Here is a 23994-nt window from a genome sequence, read left to right as displayed (position 1 = left end):
ACCATTTTGCCACCTTCTGCTAATTTTTTTCCACTTCTATCTGCCACTTTTTTTTTTTTTTTTCAAAATTATATAACTATGCCTGCTCCAAGCTTATTACAGCTAACTAAAACTAACTAAATAACTACAACTAAAATCTGGAAATCATTTTAGTTAACTGAAACAAACAAACAAACAAACACAAAACCTAAGCTCTACCAAAAAAACAAAAACTAACTTAAACTGTGTAGTACGCTTACAATACTAACTAAAATAAAATAGAAATAGAAACAAAATATCCTTAGTTTTAGTCTTTGACACAACCATACTATCTGGCACCTATATCCAAGCGTAGAAAGTGAAAATGGCCTGATTTGATTGGTTAAGACCTCACACAGTGGTAGTTTTATGTCTGGAGTTGAATTCAAACATCATCTTTAAATAAATGAATAAAAAGTGAAGAGTAGCCTTTCTGAATATGTTTAAAAAAAATGTATGATGTTCACTCAGCCCCAACATGTATCTGAGAAAAACTGAAACTAACACTAAAACAAATAAAAACTAAACTGAAACCAAGCATTTTTCCAAAATAGAAACTAAACTAAACTAACAAAGCAGCAGTCAAAACTAATAAAAAATAAACTTTAATATGACAGAAAGTGAAAACAAAATGAAAATAAAAACTAATGAAAAATCCAAAACTATTATAACCATGGCCTGCTCATGCAACTGTTTTGCCTTTTTAAACAAATTTTGCTGCTTTTTGTCCATTTTTAACACTTTTAATCCACTGTTGCTATCTAATCCCATTTTTGCATCTTCTCTCCCATGTTTGCCACTTCTTTTTACCACTTTTACCCATTTTGCCACATTTTCCCTTCTTTTTAGCCTGTTTTTATATAACTAATCCTTGTTTAAGTTTCTGCTTTATCTCTGGGCATCCTGAAATTTTTTCACGTCATAGCTTAGCTATTAAGTCTGACATTACCTTCCAAATGATTTAGTTCTATCCCCATCCACACTGTTATCATCACCAGTAAAAGGTAATCTCGCTCAAGAAAAAGGGTTTTACATTTTGAAAAAAGTGATATTTGCACTACAGCATCATTTTAAGAAAATGTTGCTTTAATAAAGTGGTTATTATTCAGGTTAAATATAAAATATGGTGATCACAACTGAACTCTACAGTGGACCATGATTTTCCTGACCTCCATGATCCATGGTCTGGGGCCCGCCCCAGAAAACTCTTTCCTTTATGTTGCCTCATGAACCGGCTTGCAACCATTAATTTTGACTAGCAATTCTCTATCATTGTTTCTGGTTCAATATGGTTTTAATTTTTCTATATTATTATTTTTTAGCTGGAATAAGGAGTAATAGGACTGGAATTTTCCTAACTTTTTCTCTTCAGCAAATTTTCATCATGTATAAAACCTCAAAGAAAAGAAAAAAATACAAATCAAAACACTGAACTCTCTCAAGTTAAATCAAATATGAGGGGCATAGCACACTGTCTGATTATTTTTGAAGTTTTTAAAGGCTGATATTCTTGCACGAACACTGCAAATGTAACTGTTTATATCATATTACATGAAGATTTCTCAACAGAGGGATAAAAACTGGAAAAAATATAGTAAAAAAGAGTGAAAATGATCGATTTAAAGGGTTGTTTTTACCTGATTTAGGAGGGCTGGAACACTCTAACATCAATGTTGGTGTGATGGATCACAACTCAGGGAGTTTTACTCAGGAATAATCTCATCTTCACCTCCTCCAGGGGTGTTTCTGTTTTGTTAATGAAAAAGAGTAATATGAGCCGTGATTTTAGGGGTTTGTCTGTTATAGTAGAATAATTATGCTCAATTTAAAGTGAGATGATTGACCTTAAATGCAGGAAAACACATTTATTAAATACTTCAGCACCTAAAAATGGTGATTGATTAAAAAATGCATCAAAAAGATGCTAACACCCTTAAACCTTTTGTAGATAATTTTGATCATAGGCTGCAGAACAAACCAAGCAGGCTCTCCTCATGTTTGACAAAGAGCAGAGGTTGACCTCCCCTGTCTGTTTACTGCAGCTGATCCGGATGTGCTGCTCCTTCCTCAGCTCAGAGAATTCAACATAACCACATATAAAAAGCTCAAATATTCACCTGTAAAATTCACTCCAGGCACTTCAAATTTCTGCAGCATCCACGTCTGCAACAAAGAAAATGAAAACATGATTTCTGTCTTGTTTCCATGCAGATTTAAACCCTTGTCGCTGCAGGTCACATGAGCGACCAGCAGAGAGCACAACAGCACCAGGAAACACACGACTCTGTCTGCAGAGCTTCAGCATCCTCACTCTGTCTAACATCACCACTGAGACCTGAACCTCGACCAGGTGGAGTCGACACCACGCCGTGTCAGCTTACACAAAATCTGAACTGTCTGAACTACTCTGGACAGGGAAACTCCACCCATGTGGGACATCATGGTGAAGAAATCAAACACTTTCTGCTCAGGTAGCTGCAAATTCCTCTGCTGCAAAATCAAATAAGCTGTAGCAATTTTGACTATAAAGAAATCATTTATTCTCAAACGCAAATTAAAGATTATTTGTGTGGAATGAGCCTTTATTTGAGGTCTCTGCATCCTGATCTGATCAAAAACCGTTAAACATCTCAGCTCCTTTTCAACATTTAGTCAACACTGTTTGGGTTTAAAGAGGAAAGGGTGGATTAAGATTGCATTAAATGTGGCCAAAAGTTTGCAGACACTCTCAAAGGGAGATTTTTAACCAAATTTAAGTCATTTTTTAATCTGCTTTCATTGTAAAGAAAAACAAATAACCTCTCAGTGAGCTGTGCAGACGGAGAGAGAAGGGCCTACATTTACCATGATGCTTTGCAGCTCCTACATCCCTTTAAAGTCCCTAGATATGTTGGAATGAGGTTTCTTTAAACGTGTCAAACCACTGAGATCTACGTGTGACTGAATTTTTTATCTTTGGGCAAGGAAAATATATGAGCCCATGACCAAGGTGGCCCATAAGGGGGGATAAAGGGGAGAGCTTTATGGGGCCCAGACAAACAGAGGGACGATGGAGGTCAGTGAAATCATTCTAAAGTTAAGCTTTGATAACTTTATTTCATTTCTAACTTGAACAATAACTACGCTCATCAAAGCAACAAACATGAATTTAATTTGTTTATGCTAGAGAGCAATAAAACTGTTTTTTTTTGTTTGTTTTTTCAAAATTTGAATGCTGTTTACTACAACAGAATTACCTTTTTATTAGTGATGTTAACAGTGTAGATGGGCTCACAGAACTAAGTAATTAGGAAAATAATGTCAGACTTCAGGGTGATGCCATAATGTGCACAAATGTCCAAAGAGACCAAAAACTGGGGGAAAAGTGGAAACAAATGTTAAAATAGTCAGAACTAGTATAAATGGGTAAAAGTGGTAAAAACAAGTTACAAAAGTGGAAACCACGGGGAAAAAGTGACAAAAAAGTGGCAAAAACAGGCAAAAGATGTGAAAAACTGGGGAAAAAGCAGCAAGAAAGCAGCTAAACAGATAAAAATGGCAGTAAGAAGTTGCAACAGTGACTTAAATGGGTGAAAAGTGGCAAAAAAAAAGGGTTAAAAATGGCAAAAATGGGCAAGAAGCAGACAAAAAGGCATAAACAGGCATACATAGGTGAAATTGGGGGGAAAGGTTGCAGGACTGGGCAAAAAGAGCTACAGAAAAGTGGCAAAAATGGGCAACAAAGAAGTGGTGAAAATGAGTGAAAAGTGGCCAAAAGGGGAACAAAAAAGGGGCAAAAAAGGTGAACAGGGGAAAATGAGATCAAAGTGACATTACAAAGTTGCAAAAGTGGATAAAATGGGTTGAAAGTAGCAAAAATAGCAAAAAGCATACAAAAATGGCTTAAACGGGCATACAGGACTTAATATTGGGGAAAGGTGGCAAAAGACTGAGAGAAATGTGGCAAATATGGGCAAAAAACTTGTAAACACGAGGAACAAAGCAGCAAAAAAAGTGGCAAAAATGGGTGAAGGGAGGAAAAAAATGGTCCAAGGGGGAAAGGAAAAGCTGCATAAAAGGGTAAAAAGGGCAAACTGGATATGAGTGGCAAAAACTTTCCAAAAAAGTGGCAAAAATTTGTGAAAATTTGGAAACTAGGTTGAAAGTGTTAAAGAGAATTGGTGACAATGAATGGTAAAAAAGTGGGGAAACAGGTTAAAAAGTACCATGAGAGTTTGATGTTCATGCCTTCATTGAAAGCTAACAGCCAGTTTCATGCTGTGGGGTTTTGTTCACTGTGTGTTAAATTTCCAAAATCTATCAGCCACGGTGACCTACGGGTCATTAAAAGCGTCATAGCAGAGAGAAATGTGCCAGAAAACAGTAAATTTAAACCCCAACTTCTGTCTCTGCTCTGGGACAGAGCCAGACTCTGATCAGAAGCAGTTTTTAAAATATGAGTGGGCGTGGCTTCAGCTCATTCAACAGACACGCCCACACCATCCTAGAGAAGATTTTAGATTTTGAAGCATTTTTATAAACTTAGAGATGATTTTCATGACTGAAATTTGGCCTGCAGGTTCAGAACACAGTGGACCTAAAATATGTGTTTTTTTAAATCCCTTTACGGGGACTTTAACAGTTTACCCTGCCTTGAATGAACACTGCAGACCATGTGAATCAGCACACCTGACCTGGCTGGCTGTCCTGGTGTGTATTACAGTTGCAGCAAAAATATAAAAAAAACAGGGAAAACATGCTACCTGGTCTGCTTGCTCTCATTGGCCTCTCATTGACTGTCAGATGGGGCGAATCCGGCCTAAAGTGAAGTGTGTGAGTGGTGGTGGGTTTCCCAAGCCCCTCCCACCAAACAGCTCTCAATTTAATTTAAGTGAGGAGCAGAGGGAGAAACATCCCATCATATCTGAAGTAGCTACAAAATTAACACTGATTTGAAAAGCCAGAGAGCTAAGTATCACTACAGGCGGCACGGCAAATGTAGAATCAAAAGTATGGCATCAGGTTGAAAAATGTGGCTCTTTGCATCCACACATGAATCGTGTATGAAAGCGGCTACTGTAGTCAAACTTTGTAGAAGACCTTGACTGTGTTTGTTTGTTGTGTAAGAACTCGCTGACCTCCGCCTCGATCCAACACCTCTAGGATGAACCGCATCGAGCCAGACCTTATCAGCCTCCATCAGGGTCAGAGCTGGAGTCTCCGCCTAAAGACGGATCTAAATCTGCTCCACCGCCCTCAGACGACTACATAAGAGTCAAAGCTGAAGGTGTCCAAAAACATTTGGCCACTCTTATTTTTCAAATGTCTCAGGTGAGCCTCGCTTCACCCAAAGGATGCTGGGAGTCTCCTGTGTCATCTGCCCCAACATCACAGAGAGAGCGAGCCCAGCTGGGCGATCGAGCTGCTCTCTCTCTCTCTCTCTCTGTGTCTCAGAGCTATTTGGTTGGTTATGGATCCCTGAGGGACGCCGCTGCCTCCTGTGAGTGCAGGATCCACGCCAGGCCCTCGCTGCTACCACGTGTGAGAAAAAAGGAGGGGGAAACTCTGGCTGGCACTCTCTCAAACACGCTCCAAAGACTAGAACAACAATGATGTGGCTTTAATTTGGCCTGTCTGGACATTTTCTCCTGTAAACACACAATACAGACTTTAGATTATTCACATCTGATCAGAACGCTGCAGTTTAACGCCAAAAAATCAGAAATGTTTGGTGTTTGCAGTTTTTTCCCATCAGGGTGGGAGACCCCGTCATGGAGTCATAAAAACATCAGGGCTGGAATCAGCTGTTTGACAACATTTTCACACACATTTTATGAAGCTGTGACTGCTTTAGAAACAAACAGCAGACAAACTGGAGCTCTGAGCTGCTCTGAAGACAGGCTTTTTAAGAAAGTGGGAAAATAAACCTGCAGATTTAAAACTAAAGAAAAATCACCACGAAGATGGCTGATCTATCAGGGTTTACATTATGAGGATTAAGATAAATTTGTATTTTCTGGGACTGAACAATTGAAATTAGTTTTTTAGAGCTTAACCCTTTAAATGCCAGTGTAGTGCAAAGAACCCTGATGCTGATGATGACATTATTTTATACTCTACCTGCAAATTGGATTTCCTTGAATGGGATTATCACTGACTTGAACATGTTTTAATAAATAAATTTGAATTTCACGCATTTTTAAAAATTTCATTTTAATATTTTAATGAATTGTTACACTCAGAGTGTATGGACCCGAAATGGATGCCGAACATATATAACCCCCCCCCCCCCCCCCCCAAAACAAACAAACAAACAAACAAACAAAAACAAAAAAATATTTTTCCCCTTTTTTTGCATTTTTATCAACCAAGATAAGACCTGATTATTCAAATTAAAAATTGATAACTTCAGAAATTCCCTTTGAATGCCACTTTAGAGCAGAAAAACTTCGTAAAAAAAAGTGAAATATTTTTTATTTAGTGCATGCAAAAATTAGATTTCCTGGAATTTGTTAATAATGAACAACAACTTTGATTTTTATGCTATTATTTTTTCTAGTCTTAACCCCTTTGATACAGACTTTTAAGATACCTCTATCTAATCAATATGATCAAAAAATTACTTTAAAACCTTTGAATACAATCTGAAAAATGATTTTAAAAAATGCCCTCAAGTACATCATCAGTTGCTAAAAACATTTAATCTATCAAATGTGATACAAAAAATATATATGTTAGTTTTTTGGCAATTTTTCTTTTTTCTGGGGGATTTCGGTAAAGTGTTAAATAAACATTATCAGGCTTAAAAGGCCATATAAAGCAATAAAATACTATGAATGAAAACATTTTTATTTTATTTTCACAGTTATTTTTTTCCCTATTCATTTGTTTTATTTATTCATAAATGTTATATCTGATCATAAATATCAAATATTGATCTTTTTTTTTTTTTTTTTTTAGAAATTTAACCCTTTCAATGCCAGTGTAGTGCAAAAATTGTGATGTTCATTATTTAAGAAAACAAACAAAAAATACATATTTTCTATATTCTACATGCAAACTATATTTTCTTGAATTGTTTCCATTGATAGCAATAAAATACTAAACATTAAAGTATTTCTATAATTCAGTGTTATACAAATTTTTTTAATTAAATATTTTTTGCATTGATTTCTCAAATCAAAATCAGACCTGATCATAGGTATCAAGTATTGATACATTTTTAGAAATTTAAGCGAGTGAAGTGTTCATTCCAATAATGATGCAACTTATCTATCATGTGTTGTAAAAAAACAAAAAACAAAAAACAAAACAATGTGTTCACCCTTTAATGCACAGACTTTGAATCTGGCCTTAAAGGTTTACACTCAGGCTTTATATCAGGTCTACATGAGTCTAGAATATCAGCAGATACCAGCAAAAATCCAACATTGTGCATCTCTACCTTTTTTCTTTCTACAAAAAAAAAAAAAAAAAATCTGTCAAGCAGGAAATACTTGACTCACTTTAAGTCAAACTTTAAAAAAAAAAAACTTATTTAGACAAAATATTTCTCGCCAGAATGTCAGTTTGCCTTAAAATGAAGCCAAATATTTATTTAATTCTTTTAAAATTTCCTTTCTGTCAAGGTTGGGAACATTTTACTATAAAAAGCAGCTTTAGGATAAGTTAAACTTTCTCTATGAGCAATAGGACAGTGCAGGATGAGAGTCAGAGCAATAATCTGTCTTATACTAAAGAACCAAATACAATGGCAGCAGCACTTTTACATGCAATGTGGTATTTCTGCAGCTTAGTACAATAATGTGGAAACAGTGCAATCCTGCATGACATATGACTGTATCTCTGCATGCACCTTTCATTTCTACTTGTTACCATTCATCACTCCCCTTCACTTTACTAAGTTTTTCTCCTTTTAAGCCCCTAATTGTACAATTCAAATGACTTTTTGTGATCGTTTTTGTCACTGCTAAACATTTAGTTTTTCTATTTTCTTGATTTTGGTGTTTTTTTGTCACAAAAGTTAACAGAAAGTCAGATGTTTTGTTACATATGGGCTTAACAAGGGGCAGCATCATATGTGTGGATTTGAAAGCATCAGGTGGTGCTGTTTCAGTGATTTTTATGTTTTTTTAAACTCCTGCAGTTCTGTCCTGAATCACCTCGTGGATATTTTGGACCTCCGCACTTCTCCTCTCTCCCTCGGCTCAGACCTGACAGAGACGGATGCAGATTTGGTCGCTGCTCCTTGTTTTAATTGTGCGTCGTCTCTGCAGCTTTGGCGTTTTTGTATTTGTAATAAAAACCGCTTCTCCTCTTCTTCTTCTCTTCCAGCCTCTGAGCTCTTAGTTTCACTTTCTGCCTCCGACAACTTTGTTCCATTTCTCATTCGGTGGCATAATTACAGCTTTATGGCGTTGTGCAGCGCCGTGGATATTTCTCCCCCTCCCTCTTTTTCTCTTTTTTTGTGTCGTTTTTGGTCGAGCTCTCATTAATAATTCACAGAGAGAGAATGGGAAATTTTAGTGCAATTTGCAGCTGCTGAATCCCCGTTATTGTTTTTGCAGGGAGAGAGAGAGGAGCTTGGACTGAGGCTTTGTAGTCCTCACTGTAATTTAGCTTTGAGTCTGTGACAGGCCGCAGATTTCTGGGGGGGGGTAACGGGGGGGTTAAAGCTCGGTCCAGTCACAGTCGCTGTCCTCACGTGTCGCTCCGTGTTTCCTTAATGCTCTTAGATGCTGTTTGTTCATATTTATGCCTCATAACTCCGCATGTTTTATTCCGTTTGTTTGCGTCGAGCGGCGGACGCTGAATTATTCAGAGCGGGCCGAGCCGACACGACAAAGACGACGGGAAACTTTTGGACGCTTTTCTTCCAGCAGCAGCTCTGACGACGGCTGTTTTTAGGGCAACATGGCGGCCTAAAGGAGAGCGTATAAACATGTAGTGGTTTGATTCCTGCTCTCATCCCGGACGTCTCCTAAACATCAACTATTCAATAAAAGACAGAAATGTAAAACGGTTTGGTATCAGAGATGTGATGCAACACTGACGTAAAGAAAAACAGAAACTTTATCTGATCCTTCATTCAGACGGAGCTGCTGGTGAAATCTGCGGACGAAAACCAACACTTTTCCACTGAGAAACATCTCATCTACAGGAGAAGAGCCCAGATATGTGAGGCATAAAACAAACTGTGGTCTTAACAAAGCTTCAGGTGATTTTTAAAGCTTTTCAGATCTGCAGGAACATCTGTTTGCATCCTATTTTACCATATTGAATCATACTACCAGACTGTCGTCTGTGGTGCTGTCTCATATCATATCACCCCCTGTTGACTGTCGTATTGTATCCTGTTCGTATTGCACATCAGGCCTGGAGTGGCTAATCTGGAGAACCGGGAGAAGTCCCGTTGGGTTGGGTTGTTTTCAGGGCTTTCAGACAGCTAGGATGGACACACACAGGAGCAATTGTTGTTTGAATTGTGTCTCTCTCTCTCTCTATCTACCTGAGGTCGGTCGAGCTGAGTGGACTGTCCATGTCCGTCTCAGGCGGCAACCTCCGGTCCTGAAAGCCAATACAGAAGCACAATAGGGTGAGTGTCCACTTAAGGCTGTTTGCAGGAACACATGTTAAAAAAGACTTTTTTTACACTAAAAATAAACCGGTTTATAGCCTGGTTCAAAAAACCAAACATGCCTCATTAGCTAATGTCTTCATATGCTCTCACTGTACAGGGGTGAATTTTTTGTAGCACAATCGTTTCGATTATATTGAGGAAAAACCTCACTGCACACTGATTAGCGCTTCTCATTTGATTCTAGATAGCTCAACAGGCAGACGCCACCTTTCTGTCAACCAGAATGCTAGCTAGCTAGCTGACAGGAAGTTGAGTATGGGCGGGCTGTTAAAGCCAGCTCAGACTACACATTTTTTTGGTCGTTCACGATGGCACCATGCAGACTATGCGACCAAAATCTTGTCCCGTCTTGGCCGACAACCTGGCCACACTACAAGAGTGATCCTGACTGCTCACTGTATGCTGATGATACCACTGTCTCTGCGATGGGTTGATTGTAGTGGTCTTTTGCTCGTAAAAAAGTAAAATAAGAAACAATTATGGATTGGATTATGGATAACAGTTATGGATGTGTCAAGAGGAGGACAATATGGACTGGCTCTCCATCAGATAGGACTTAGGGTAATAACAAAAATAAAATTAAAACAAAATTTACACATTAGTTTTAGGGAATAAAAATTGGTAAATCTTGTAACTGATGATGCAAAGATAAGGAGCAAATGTTCTGTTGGTAGACATCAGGATTCATCTGGTTAACATCAGGTCAGGTTAGTGTTTTACGTTATATGTATATGTATATACTATGTCGCGTGCCCAAGATACGAATAAAACGCACGCATGAAATACTAAAATGCGTCGGTAAATATGTCACACTATAAGACCGTTTGTCGTTCCTGATGCTTTAAATCGGGCCTGAGTTTTGACGATGAGCTGGGACGGTGCAGTGGGCCCTAAATCTGGCTAAATTTGTGTAGTCTGAGACGACCTTAAGGTTGATCCAAAGTTCTTTTGAGACACTTTTCAATATGGAAGCTGCTGCGGATTGGCTTCGAAAGCAGTTAGAGTCCGCCCATTGTAATCAGAAGGCTGATGTCACACAGGTTTTCTTTCTACAGCCTATGGTTGTGTCTAGTTAACGGAGAACTGGTGAATTATATGTCCAGATGATTCGTTGTTACTGGAGGATGGTACTTGGCTGTTGTAAGCTGCTAAGTTATGGTGGCGGCTAATGCTAAGAGGCTAACAGTGCTAATGTGACGCCAAGTGCTGTGTATGTTTTTAACGTTGGCGTATATTGTGTAACTGACTGCATGTGTGTAAGGAAAAGCCTTAATTTTGTTTGTTTAAACCACAAAAGTCTTTCCGCTGTCATTTCTGAGGTCAGGTCATGTGGATGTGTCTACCAGGCTGTACTAACAGGCTAACAATTAGCAATTAGCAGTTTTATAAATGGCCGGAATTCTTGAGGACTGCCGTTCATTTTGACCGGAGACAAAAAAAAAAAAAGTCTAGTGGAAACTCTGGTTAACCCATGGATCTTTTTGCAAATACAACTGTGTGGGGGCATTTTCTGTTGGGTTTTATCAACAAAATAATTAGAACTAATGTCTGGGGTCCTAAGGAAAAAAAGTTGGGAACCAACAGCCTATACTAAGCAACAAGTCCCAGAAAACTTTAAGAACAAAAATAAATACCACAAAGTGCAAAATTCCTTAAATTATAAGATGTTTTTGCTTTGTTTCTGTCTGCACAGTCAGATCTTTAAAGTCCTGCATGCATTTAAACCTTTTTTATGAATTAAACTTGCTTTTTTACTCCATGTCTCCTTTTTTTAGATCCTGGTTTGCATCTACACACTCAGCTTGTGCTTGTGTATTAGTGTTTCAGCAGTCAGAGATCACACACAAGTCCAGGAGGCGTTAGAGCTGGAGGTAACAGAAGAGATAAGAAATCAAACCCTCTCCTTTTCCTTTTTTTCTGCCTGTTTTTTGCCCGGCCTGACCTATTTTGCACAGAGTATCTCATAACGGCGGAGTTTAGGGCTGTTTAATGCTCGGTGACACACTCGTGTCCTGCAGTCTTTTCTTTCTTAATCCCTGGCATCTTCGCTAAAAGATCTCTGAGAAGAAATCGCGCTCCTTTCTGGCATCCGCCCGCCGCGGGGAAGGGGAGATTGTCAGGCCGCATTTCTTCTCTGCTCGCCAGCCATTCCTCAGGAGGACGCTGTGTGAGAGTGTTTTAGGAGAGTTAGGTAAACTGAGGGGAGGGCGGCAGCTCCCCACCTTCAGCTCTTTTTTGGGGGGGAATTACAGGGATGTTTCTGGTGTCACCTTCCCTCCAACATGGCCGCAAACGAGCTGATAGAGATGCACCGATCCACAGATGAGGAGGAAGGGGAGAGGAGAGGGGAGGGAGGATGCCTGGTGGCTCAGTGTTTCGTGTCGTCCTCTGATAACGGCTTGTGTATGGCTGCAGGAGAGATGTTGATGTGAGTCAGTGATCTCTCCGACCTCTGACTGGCCGAGGAAGATGAGGAGGAAACTCTTCTTCTTCTTCTCTGCTGCTTGTTCAGAGGCACCGGGATGAACTGTGATCTGCTGATTACCCTCCAAAATGTCCCACCGTGGGACTGAAATCATCTGCAGATGGGACAGGACTGCAAAAAGATCATCATTGCTGAAGCTGATTCAGCAGAAAAGTTGGAAAATTGTCTTCAAATTCAGAAAAAAAAACAGCCAAGCATTCTGAAACCATAGTGAAACAAGCAGGAATAAAAAAGTGTTTGAAGACAACATAATTCTGCACTTTAAACACTTTAATGCTTTATGCTATAAAGGAGGAGGCTGGGGTGGAGGAGGTTAAGTTTCGTGGTGAATCAACATTAATGGAAGCAGGGATATTTACAGGAACCTTATTCCAACCTATCTAGTGTGTTTAAGTTTGGATTTTATTTGGAGGAAAGGAAACTGGCACTCAAACAGGATGCCAGCTACAGTGGCTCACATTTAAGAGTTGTTTTGTAGCTAGGCTCGTTATGAATCGCACATTGTCACTCGGTCTCTGACCCCACAAGGTTTATTCGGTTGATAGTAAATCACAGTTTCAGTTCTCTAGACCAGCGGTCGTGAACTGGTTCAGTCACAGGACCCATCACCACCTCCATGAGTTGAAATCATGACCCAAATGTCTACAGCTAATTCAGTGACAACATGGCAGTTTGGACTTTAGAAGTAAAAAAACATGATTGAACAAACTGATTTTATTTTACTCTGTTTGCAGGTACAACACACATTTTGGTTGTTTTTTTGTAGGTTTCAATAAATTAAGAGATTTTCATTGGAAAATCAACTTTCTTCTAAATATTTCTATCAAAGTTAACAGGATGAATCGGTCAAATCTTAAGAAAAAAAAACAAACAATTTTTCCTTTTTTTTTGTCCTGCAAAAAAAAACAAAAAAAAAAACAAAAAAAAAAGGAAAAATAAAAATCTATGGACCTTAGGCAGGGGTGTCACACTCAGTCACAGCAGGGCCTGGATTCTGAATTCAAGTCTAACCTGAGAGCCTAACAGGGTCAACATTCAACCATAAACTGTCAATCTCATTTTCACCAGTGATGAACTATGGGGGAAAAACACTGATGATTAACGATTTTGAGATACAGAAAGTCAAAATGACATATAAAGTCTTAAAACCTGAAATACAAAGTCAAGCAATTTTGTTCAAATGGTAAAAAAGGCAAGAATATGAGATAGAAAGTAGAAATCAAGCAAATTAAAGGTCAAATTACGGGATGAAAATCAAAATCCTGAGATTCAAAGGTCAAAATATGTGACAAAAGTCAAATACATGAGATTTTACGGTCAAAATCTAGGATCAGAGTAAAAATCATGAGACTCAAAAGTCAAAATATGGGATAAAAGTCAAAAAATGAAAGTCAAAAGTCAAAATATGGGATAAAGGTCAAATAAATAAGATTCAAAATTCAGAATATGTGATAAAAGTCAAATACAAGATTTAAAGGTTATAATATGGGTTAAAATTTAAATATATGAGATTTAAAGTAAAATAATAGGAGAAAAATCAAAATAATTACATTTAAAGATTAAATATGGGATAAAAGTCAAAATCATGAGATTCAAAAGTTAACATTTGGGATAACAATCAAAATCACGAGATTTAAAAGTTAAAATTTGGGATAAATGTCAAAATCATGAGATTCAAAAGTCAAATAAATGAGATAAAAGTCAAATTAATGAGATTTAAAAATCAAAATATGGGATAAAAGTCAAAATCACGGCATTCAAAAGTCAAAATATGGGATAAAAGTCAAAAAATGAAAGTCAAAAGTCAAAATATGGGATAAAAGTCAAATAAATAAGATTCAAAGGTCAAAATAAGGAATATAAGTCAAATAAATGAGATTCAAAAGTCAAAATATTGGATCAAATTCAAATAAATGAGATTCAAAAGTCAAAATATGGGATAAAAGTCATTTAAATGAGATTTAAAAGTCAAAATATTGGATAAAAGTCAAATAAATGAGATTCAAAAGTCAAAATATTGGATAAAAGTCAAATAAATGAGATTCAAAAGTCAAAATACAGGATAAAAGTCAAATAAATGAGATTCAAAAGTCAAAATATGGGATAAAAGTCAACATCATGTGATTAAAAGGTCAAAATATGTGATAAAAGTCAAATACACAAGATTTAAAGGTCATTGTATGGGTTAAAATTCAAAAACATGCGATTCATAAGTCAAAAAATAGGATAAAAGTCAAAATAATTACAAAATATGGGATAAAAGCCAAAATCATAAGATTTAAAAGTTAAAATATGGGATAAATTCAAATACATGAGATAAAAAGTCAAATAATAGGATAAAAGTCATAATCATGAGATTCAAAGGTCAAAATATACGTTGTGTAGGATCCATACTGGTACAACTGTACCACAGGTATGGGTGCTTTTTTTTCCAGGCATCTGTTCAGAGCCCACTGAAAATAAGACCCAAGACCCATCTCTGGGTCCTGACCCACCAGTTGAGAACCACTGCTCTAGACTCGTTTCTCCCTTAATCATGATTTAGGAAGCAGCAGAGTTTTTTCGGTCTCCCCCTTAAGTTAAGCTAAACAGCTACCTCCTGACCACTGAGTCAACTATGCATCGTAGTTCTGGTTACATTTCTCCCTACTGGAGTTTTTACAGTGTACTTCTGGTTTACTTTCACCAAACTGCAGCTTAAAGGCATTAAAAGATTCAAAGAGCAGCGTTTGGTACACTGAGGTGGAGTGAACACACACGAGAGCGTCCGGGGAGCTCGTCTTTCTGCAGTCGCTGATAAGGCCGAGGTCGACCCCCCAACATGAGCCCCGGCGTCCAGGAAACCCCAGTTTTCCCCCAATCAAAAGTTCCATTAACCTGCAGCGCCGGGAGCTAATTGAGAGCGGGAGAGGCTGAGATGTATCGGCGTGTCACCGCGGCGGCGTCAGCACACGTCACACCACGACACGCCTGACATATTTGTAATTATCCCGGGTAATAAGAAACGAAATACGGCAACAAAACGGGCGAGCGGAGGAGGAGAGATTCAGCTGAGGAAAGACAAAAAGCAGGAAGATTTCTACGACCTTTGATGAAGCCGATCAAGCTCTCAGAGAATAAACCCACAAATCTGCACGGCTGTTTGGAGATTTATGAATCTTCACACGTGCTCTGTGGCGGTGTGAGATCACCAGTTCATTATGTTTTTTTCTGATGCCACTGTCTCTCTTATCTCCTGCAGAGGGTGGAGATATTCTAATCTGTCGCCCCAGTAGCCTTAAGCCGTGGTACGGCGAGTGGGCCAACTTTTGTTCCACATAATCCCTCCACCCCGGCGAGGGGAGGTCATGTTTGTCAAAATGTGGCGAAGTGAACGTGGAATTTCCTCCCTCCTCCTTCCTCTTCTTCTTCTCTGGTTTAATTTGGAATTAAAAATACATGTGATTCCGAACTTCAGATCTCTGGAGAGAGACGTAAACAAGGATGAAATTAAGTGTCTTTTGAAATGCAGCGGCCGGGACGTGAATTGAATGGAGAGGCTCACTTATTGAGGGAGAAGGGTGACCACAGTGGCCTCGACACTCACATCACTCACAGATGGTTCATGGCGGTTGAAATAACTGCAGGAGCTCCTCCATGGAAAGAATGGAGTATTTGGTAGAATAGCAGCTACGCAAAATTACCAGATTTGATGTTTTCTAGTGTTGTAGTAAAGACCAAGGCATGCTCAAGACCATACTCGCAGATAATCTGCAATTTTATGGTGTTTTATTAATAAATCTTTGTGTTAGCATGCTTTTGGGACTAACTGAAAATTACTTTGGTTTTGCTTGTTTGATCCTTACCTTCATCTGATACCAGGATTACCAGGATTTGTTCTGATATTTGAACTATTTCACAGAAGACGGCAGCACGCAACATGAGTTTAATAATTCCTGTTTTCCTCACACTAAAGGGCTAGTTCTGTGTATGTGTATCTGTGATCCATTACTGCTGGAATTTGTTAGAATCTTGAGATTCTCCTCTTTCTAACAGTGCATAACATGACAAAGTTTACCCAATATTTTATGCTTTTAAGTGATTTTTTGAAAATCTGTACATTTTTAGGATATTTTTTATAGAACTAGTTTCAAGACTGAACACCGAAGAAGTCTTCTGAAAGAAATCCAGGACAAATGAAGCAACTGTGTGGCGTGCAAATCAACACAGACACACAGACATGGTGCAAATCACATGACAAAAACTACTGCTGCACAGTAACAGTTTAATAACAGATATTTTGTTTTTAAAATGCAAAGCCAAAATCATGATTGTAATTGCCCAGCCCTACCTGGATCATCAATGCCAGTATCATAAAACATGACAAAGTGTACTCAACATTTCATGCTTTTAATAAGTGCGTTAATTCCAAACAGCCAGAATATGGGAGGTGCAGGAGAGAGGGTTAGCTTAACAATATCTTGACGAGTTCCCTAGTGGTCCGGGTCCCCAGTCAATCGCCTACCTTTGCCTAATGGTTAAGCCCGCCTCTGTTTGAGAGTGAAGGCTGTCTCCTCTTAGGCACAGTGGCAGGGGGCAAACTGAAGTGAAAGTTGATGTAATTATGGATTTTTATGGAAAATCTGTACATATTTAAGATTTGTATATGGAATCAGTTTCAAGCCAGTACACCCAAGAATTCCTCTGAGAGGAATTCAGGACAATTAAAGCAACTGTGTGGTGTGCAAATCAACACAGACAGACAGACAAACATGCCACCAATTCTAATAGTAAGCTGTGTTAAACTATGCTGTACAATAACATTGAAGGAAAAAAAAAGCATTAAAATATTTACCACATGACAAATACTTTGGCCAAAAGAAGTAATCATTTAATCTTTTAATCATAAGTGTCTTGTTTTCTAAATCATGCAGAGCCAAAATCATGATTGCAATTGAAGCAGTAGTCCAGGGCCCCAGGAAATCGCTTATCTTTACCTAATAGTAAAGTCCGCCTCTGTTTAAGAGTGAAGGCTGTCTCCTTTTCAGCACTGTGGTGGAGTGAATGTATGAGTCATACAGGGGAAGTGACGTAATTGGGCAAGCAGAATCAAAAGTTGCAGCAATTTTGGGTTTTATGGAAAATCTGTACATATTTAGGAATTTTTTATGGTACCAGTTTTGAACCAGTTCACCCAAGAAGTCTTCTGAGAGAAATCCAGGACAATTGGAGCAATGTTATGGTGTTCAAATCAACACAGACACACGGACATGGTGCAAATTATAGTAGTGAGCTGTGTTGAAACTCACTACTAAACTTACACTGACAGAAACTATGGCCATGATGCACAGTTAGTTTAATCACAAGTATTTTGTTTTCAAAATCATGAAAAGCCAAAAATCATGGTTGTTATTGCCCTGTTCAACTTGAGATAGGTGCATCAATACCAGTATCATAAACATATGACTTAAAATGTTTGTCGACAGCCTTTTTTCCATGAGAAAGACGAGCCAAAAATAGATATTTGATGACCAAAACTGATAAAAAGTATGTTTAGTTTTCATCAAGATGACCAAAACAAGACTAAAATATTAGTTTTTGCCGGACATTCAGGATTTGCGATACTTCTCAACTGTCAAAATGCAACACATTTGTAGCTATTCAGTCTCTCTCAGTAGAAATCAGGGACCCCGACATAGAACACACTACCATTATTTGGTGCCAGATTCAGGCAAGAGAATAAATGTGTGGACTAAAAGTAAAGACAAAAATGTAAATTTTCTATAGTCTAAAACTAGACAAATATTTTTAATGTTTTTGACAAAAACTAAAAGGCATTTAACCAAAAACTAAAATAAAAAATTTCTGTCACTGATTTGAGAGTTAGGCGTGAAAAAGCATTGCTAACCTTCATAAAATCCTCTTATTTACTACAATTAAATCAAACCTTTGCAGTGCATTTATTGTGAAAACTCATATTGTAATTAAGATGAAATCGGGATTAATGCCCAGCCCTAAATTAAACTGCAAATCCTTCTTTTAAACCTGACTCTTACTGTGATTCACAGAGTGTTAAAAGCTTTAAAAAAGCAGATAAATACTCCTCCTCCTCTCTGCAGATCCAAACAAACAACTAAACTTTGTGAGGTCGGCGTTGGAGGCCATGCGGTGTATTGAGCTCTGCAGTCATCTATCGGAGCAGCAGACAGTTTGACCAGCGGTCCGACCCCCCCCCTCGCCCCTCTTCTTCCTCCTCCCCGGATGACGGATGGCGCTCGGCCGGAAACGAGCGCCTTTATCAGGCCGCATTATCCTCCAGACAGGCCAGATTTTTATCCCTCTGTATTGGATTTAGTAATTTCCTTTTTCCAAGACGAATGGATTGAGATACTGAGGAAAGAGGGGGGGTTGTATTGTGTGCGACCCCGGGGTGATTATTACTTATGATCCGCTCAGTATTTGGGGTTTGTCCCAACATGTACGGGTTATTACTCTCAGTCCAGCCTGGCTTTTTCACCTTTGAGAGAAGAAGATGCTGCAGAGTGGAGTTAAGACCGTGCAGCAGAGACTAAAATGTTTCAAATATATATCAATAAATATGCTTTAACCTTATTCTGATTATTGTAATGATTTACCCAGAAGTTACTCCTTTACAGTGAGTAGGTTAAACAGTCTCCTCTTCATAAGGAAACATAACAATGTAGGAATGATAATGTTCAGGTTTATCATTGATTAGAGCTTTTTCACAGATGGACGTCCTGGATAATGTAGTCAAAATACCAGAATCTTAAAATTTATGGTGGTAATGGTGCAAAATATATCATACTGGATCCTCTCCTAATATCTCTGCAACAGAAAAGGGCAATTTCTTGTTTTTATTTTGAAAAAAAATGCACATTGTCTAAATTTCACTGATACATTTGGACCATTTAAGGCCATTTAAAAAAAATAAATAGTGTTTAATTTGACTTTTATTTAGATTAGTAATATCTTATATTTGAGCACAATTCAGTACCTAAATTTCATTACATGAAGTCTAGACTGATAGAGGGGAGATCTTTCTGGGGCCCAGACAAACTGGTGGGGGCACAGAGGTCAACAAAATCATTGTCCTCTGTAAAGTTAAACTGTAAAACGAATATTTTAGTTTTAACCTGAATAACCCATCTTATCGAAGTAATAAAAAAAGATAATTTATTATGTAGTTCAATATAGCCTTTTAATCGTTAACCATGTGGATGGGCACACTGAACAAAACGATAGAGAAGGTATTGTCCGATTTTAGAGCTAAGCAATGATGTGCACAAAGGTTAGGATGCCAGGAAATAAAGCAGAAAAACTTTGACCACCAAAATGGCAAAAAGTAGCATGAAATATGAATAGCCGCAAAACTGGGTTGATAGTGGCAGATGTGGAAATAAAGTGCGAAAAGGAAGTGGCAAAAATTGGTTAATAGTGACCAGGTAGGCAAAAACAGTAAAAAATGGTTAAAGGGGCAATGAAGTTGTACAACTATATGGACAATGCAAAAAAAAACATTGGTTAAAAGTGGCAACAACATTAGCAATTACGGGCAAAAAGTGACAAAATGGGTATAATGGGAAAAGCTGGAATTAAAGAGATAAACAGAAATGGCAGAAAGTGGTCAAAAGTGGGCGGCAAAGAAATTGGAAAATTGGATGGATATGAATAGAAAAGGTTAAAAGTTGTAATAACAGTAGCAAATAAGTTTTAAACGGCAAAAGTGGAAATAAAGTGCAAAAAGCGGTGGCAAAAAGTGAATAAAAGTGGCAAACTGGGTAAAAACAGTAAAAATTGATATCAAGTTGTAAAGATGTTGGACAACTTCTTGGATAATGTCAAAGGAGTGGTTTAACGTGGCAAAAACAGTAGAAAATTGGGGCAAAAAGTGACAAAATGGTTGTTAACTGGCAACAATGGAATTAAAGTAATTAAAAGAGGCAGAACAGCGGCAAAAAATAAGTCAAAGTGACATGTAAAGGGGAAAAAAATGCCAAAAAATTTGTAAAAAGTGACAAAAAGATGTGGCAAAACTTGGGCAAAAAGTGTCAGTGCAAGTGTCAAAAAAGATGAATAGCAGTTTGGCAAAAATGGAGATAAAACTGGTTAAAAATGACAAGAAAACGGTGACAAACAGCAAAAAAATAATGGCCCAAATGGACAAAAGAAGTTGCAAAATGGGCAGCGAATGTGTGGAAAGGGGTTTAAACGTATCACAAATATATAATAATAATATCTTCACCTATTTTTCAGTTCCACATTGAGGGAACTGTTAGCCAGGATGCTAGCATCAATGTTACTGATTCACAAGGGCCCGGGTTTTTGGGGGGCCCGGCCAACTCTGTGGGCACACGAGAATGCTGGTTTTCATGCCAGGCCAGTAGTTGGCAGTTTGATTTTGCAATGCACTGAAGTTTCATCAACAGTGCATGAGTACTACAGTGTAAACATTAAAGATGGCAATGTGATGTGCAAAAGCCCTACTCTCGCATGGTAATTTACTGCAAGTGTTGTGCTTATGCTGTCCTAACAAGGCCTTAGTAGCTGATGGATGCATAGTCCTGTTGATGGGACAGAAAGGGTGATGGAAAGGCAGCCCCCTTTTTACCCAGGTAAAAGTTAGACACAGGTTTGTTCTTTATGCAAAATATCATTTGGATTTAGATTGGATTTGGATTAGAGTTTCATGGCACTTTGTGGTACCACTGATCAATTCTACAACATCAATTACAAACATAGTTTAGAAGAAGTATCAGTATGTGAATTCTGATGTGATCCTAGTCTTTTATAGGGTGTTTAAATCTTAAATCATGACTTTGAAGAAGCCTTTTTCTCACCGTCAGTGACGTCTCCTACTCTTATGTCACCGGTAAGTGGTTTGGATTTAAGCTTCCCTGTTTCCTTTGTCTCTCTTTCGTTGTGTGAACATGAGAGTAGAATTCCCACGGCTGCTAACACACCTTGTGCGATGAAAGCTGTGTCAGGTAATTTCACACTCTCACACTTGCTCTCTCTCCCCCCTGAGCGAGTGAGCGAGCGAGTGGATGAGCTCATTACCTGTGTGAGCCGGCGGGAATCACTTTGTAGAGACACCGGTGTTAAACACGCTGCACAGGTGGGGGTTTATAGGGGATTTTTGCTGCTAAAAGCGGCGGTGAAAAGCGACAGTGAGGCTGAGCGCGGGCTGGAATGCTTCATGCGTGTCTTGAGGGGGAGTTTGGGTAAAAAAAACGCACAGTGACAGACCTGTGCTTGCTCAAACGGAGGCTAAGCGGCGCAGGCAGCTGTGCTCACCTTGTAGCGACGATGACACGAGCTGGTTTGGTTTCAGGGGTCAGAAAGGGGAGAAAAATGAAGGCAAGGGCCCCCGCCAGCTGTTTATCTCCCTCTGTTTTGCTCTCTGACAAACCCCCCCCTCTCCTCACTGGACCTCCCTGCCACGCGGGAGCTGTCAAAGAAGGGGGGGGGGCTGACCTGCCAGCATGCATCTGGCTGACAGGCGACTGGGAAGGTACACTGCGAGCGCACGTCACAATCAATAACCCCCGCTGAGAGCGACGCCCCCCTCCCACCTCGCTGTGTTTTTATTTTTGTACAGTGAGAGGGGGGAGGCTGACATGTCACCTAACAGCACATGCTCGCTCCGGGTGTTTGTGGAGTTTGTTTGGAGAAAATACATATGCGGCGTGTGCAGGGGAGCGTGCAGCGTGCAGAGAGAGAGTTTGGTTTATAAGGTGTGATATGTGATGGTCAGGGGGAGGAGCTAGAATAAGTGACGTTAACACCTGGTGTTTTTAGAGCGGAAACTTTACGGAATATTCCTTTTAGTGACCAAGGCAAGGAAGTGCATTTCTCTGCTGACTCATAGAAACTACCTGTAACCGAGAGGAGAAGCTATTTCACCAAATACTGCAACACAAAGTGGTTTCACTTTAGGACCCAGGCCCAGATCTGACCCCAAAGTCTGGTTCTATTTGATCTGTGTGACCTGATAATACGGGGTACTGTGTCCGAGTCCACTTGAAAAATCTGCCTCAAGCATGATTCATGTATACTCTTCACAGTTTGCAAAAGTTGTGGACACAACCGTGCTTAAGGACAGGGTATTCGTGCATAGAGTTGCATTCATGATGAGCCAATCAGAGCCACAAGACAAGATGAGGTGGTGTGCATGAGCTTCTCTTGAGGTGAAAGGTTACTGCTGCCTTGGATTGTTAATGGCAGAACTTCTTGGTTAGGGTTAGGTTTAGGGCCTAAGCCTAACCAAAGACAAGGTCTCCGTGTGGCTCTAGGCTTTTGTTTTAGAAAGAAATGTGGTCCTGTTTCGATTAAGCTGCTGCTTTCCTACAGCTACATCTGAGCTAATGGCTACAGCGGCAGCAGCTGTTGGATACACCGACAAACTGTGACAATCGCAAACCCATGCTAAAGCAGACCAGAAGAATCTTTTCTGTCATGAAAAGCTTTCAATATTGCACTCAGTCTTTGTTCTAATAAAGATAAGTTGTCCAGTTCTGACAAAATTGCCGCTGTGGCTATGTCCAGTAGCAGCCATTGTACACAACTACTCACATAACAGCTAACCCCTTCCCCCGTAACTATCGCAAAATCATGCCGAAGCAGGTTGGCAGAAGAGTCTAAACACCTTTTATGTTGTTTTTATTCTTTGTTTCATACAAAAACGTGGTCCAGTTCAAGTAAAACTGGTGCTATACTAAAGCTACATCCGAGGTTATCACCACACTGAGGCAGCCATTGCAAACAGCTTTGAATAAACCTCCGTTGCTACCGACATGTTCTTCTCAAATGATTGGTCCGAACAGCGTTCTGTTCAGCAACAATGTTGTGGATTGGAGCTTTTCAAGATGACAGACATGGACTCTCATAAATCCACCTGATTTGCAAGGCTAAGACGTGGCATGATGTCAGAGGAGGTCCACTATGCTCAGTGAACCCCCGATAGATGTCACCAACCCTCCACTGACGTGACTCTGTACAGCTCTGAAAGTATAGTCACTCAGTAACTCGGTTTTAGTGTCAGCACTAGGCAGTACTACCACGCTAATTCTGTAAACGAACATTTTGATGCAACACTTCACTGATGTGCTTTTTTCATGACTTAAACTGAAACTACTGTAAAAAATCTCTGGTACATGTAGTGCCATTCTCATTCTACCAGGATGGAGCCAGTGGTAGCAACGGCCAACCTGGGCTCCCCTGAAATCGGACCTTGTCTGGCCTCCTTAGAATTCCTTGAAATGATTGGCTATTTGCCTTGTCAGCCATTTAACCAGCCATTAAAGCATATCAAATCGCTCAGCATAGCTTTACTTAATTGGACTGGATTATATGTGATATCATTCAGGTTAGATATATAAAAGTGGCTCCACCATCTTTAAAATTTTCTGTGTTGCCCTTAGCGTAAAAAGTTGGGCCACCCCTGAACAAGAGGCCTAATGCCCCAATGGTAGATCAATGTTAATTTAAACCTTGCAGGAATGTGGGCTTAAGTCTTTAAATTTAAGTTCAAGCCATAAAAACCAGAACAAGAAGTCAAGTCAGTGAGATTTCAGGGTTATCAGCTAGTTTTTCCTTGCGGAAAAGCTGTTTCTCTTTGACTAATCATGTTTCTCGGTGTGTTTGAGGTAAGAATGATCAATTATTGTTTAAATTTACAGTCAACAGTGGAGGTTAAGACACTCGGTGAGATCTGTTACGATTCCTTCCCAGAATAAGAGAAGAAGAAGAGCCGAGGGGTTCCCGGCACATGTGTGCTCCCGTAAGATGAGAGAATGTCAATGACGGCTGACAGCGAGACACACGACCGCCGATCAATCGATCGCTGACATCACACCTCCACACGCCACTATCA

At 39.2% G+C, this 23994-nt stretch overlaps 1 long non-coding RNA gene across 1 annotated transcript in view; it reads right to left on the bottom strand.

Moving 5' to 3' along the window:
* LOC121506215 overlaps positions 1–23994 on the bottom strand; it is a 100514-nt gene that overhangs the window by 7433 nt on the left and 69087 nt on the right. The window contains exons 3-4 of the long non-coding RNA XR_005991626.1: positions 2136–2181; positions 1656–1764 (exon numbers count right to left, since the gene is read on the bottom strand). This is a non-coding gene — a long non-coding RNA (uncharacterized LOC121506215). The remainder of the gene's footprint in view (positions 1–1655; positions 1765–2135; positions 2182–23994) is intronic.

This window comes from Cheilinus undulatus, linkage group 24 (assembly GCF_018320785.1).
Source record: "Cheilinus undulatus linkage group 24, ASM1832078v1, whole genome shotgun sequence".
Lineage (NCBI taxonomy): Eukaryota > Metazoa > Chordata > Actinopteri > Labriformes > Labridae > Cheilinus > Cheilinus undulatus.
The sequence above is the reverse complement of the archived record's forward strand: the minus strand, read 5'-3'. Positions and strand labels throughout refer to the sequence as shown.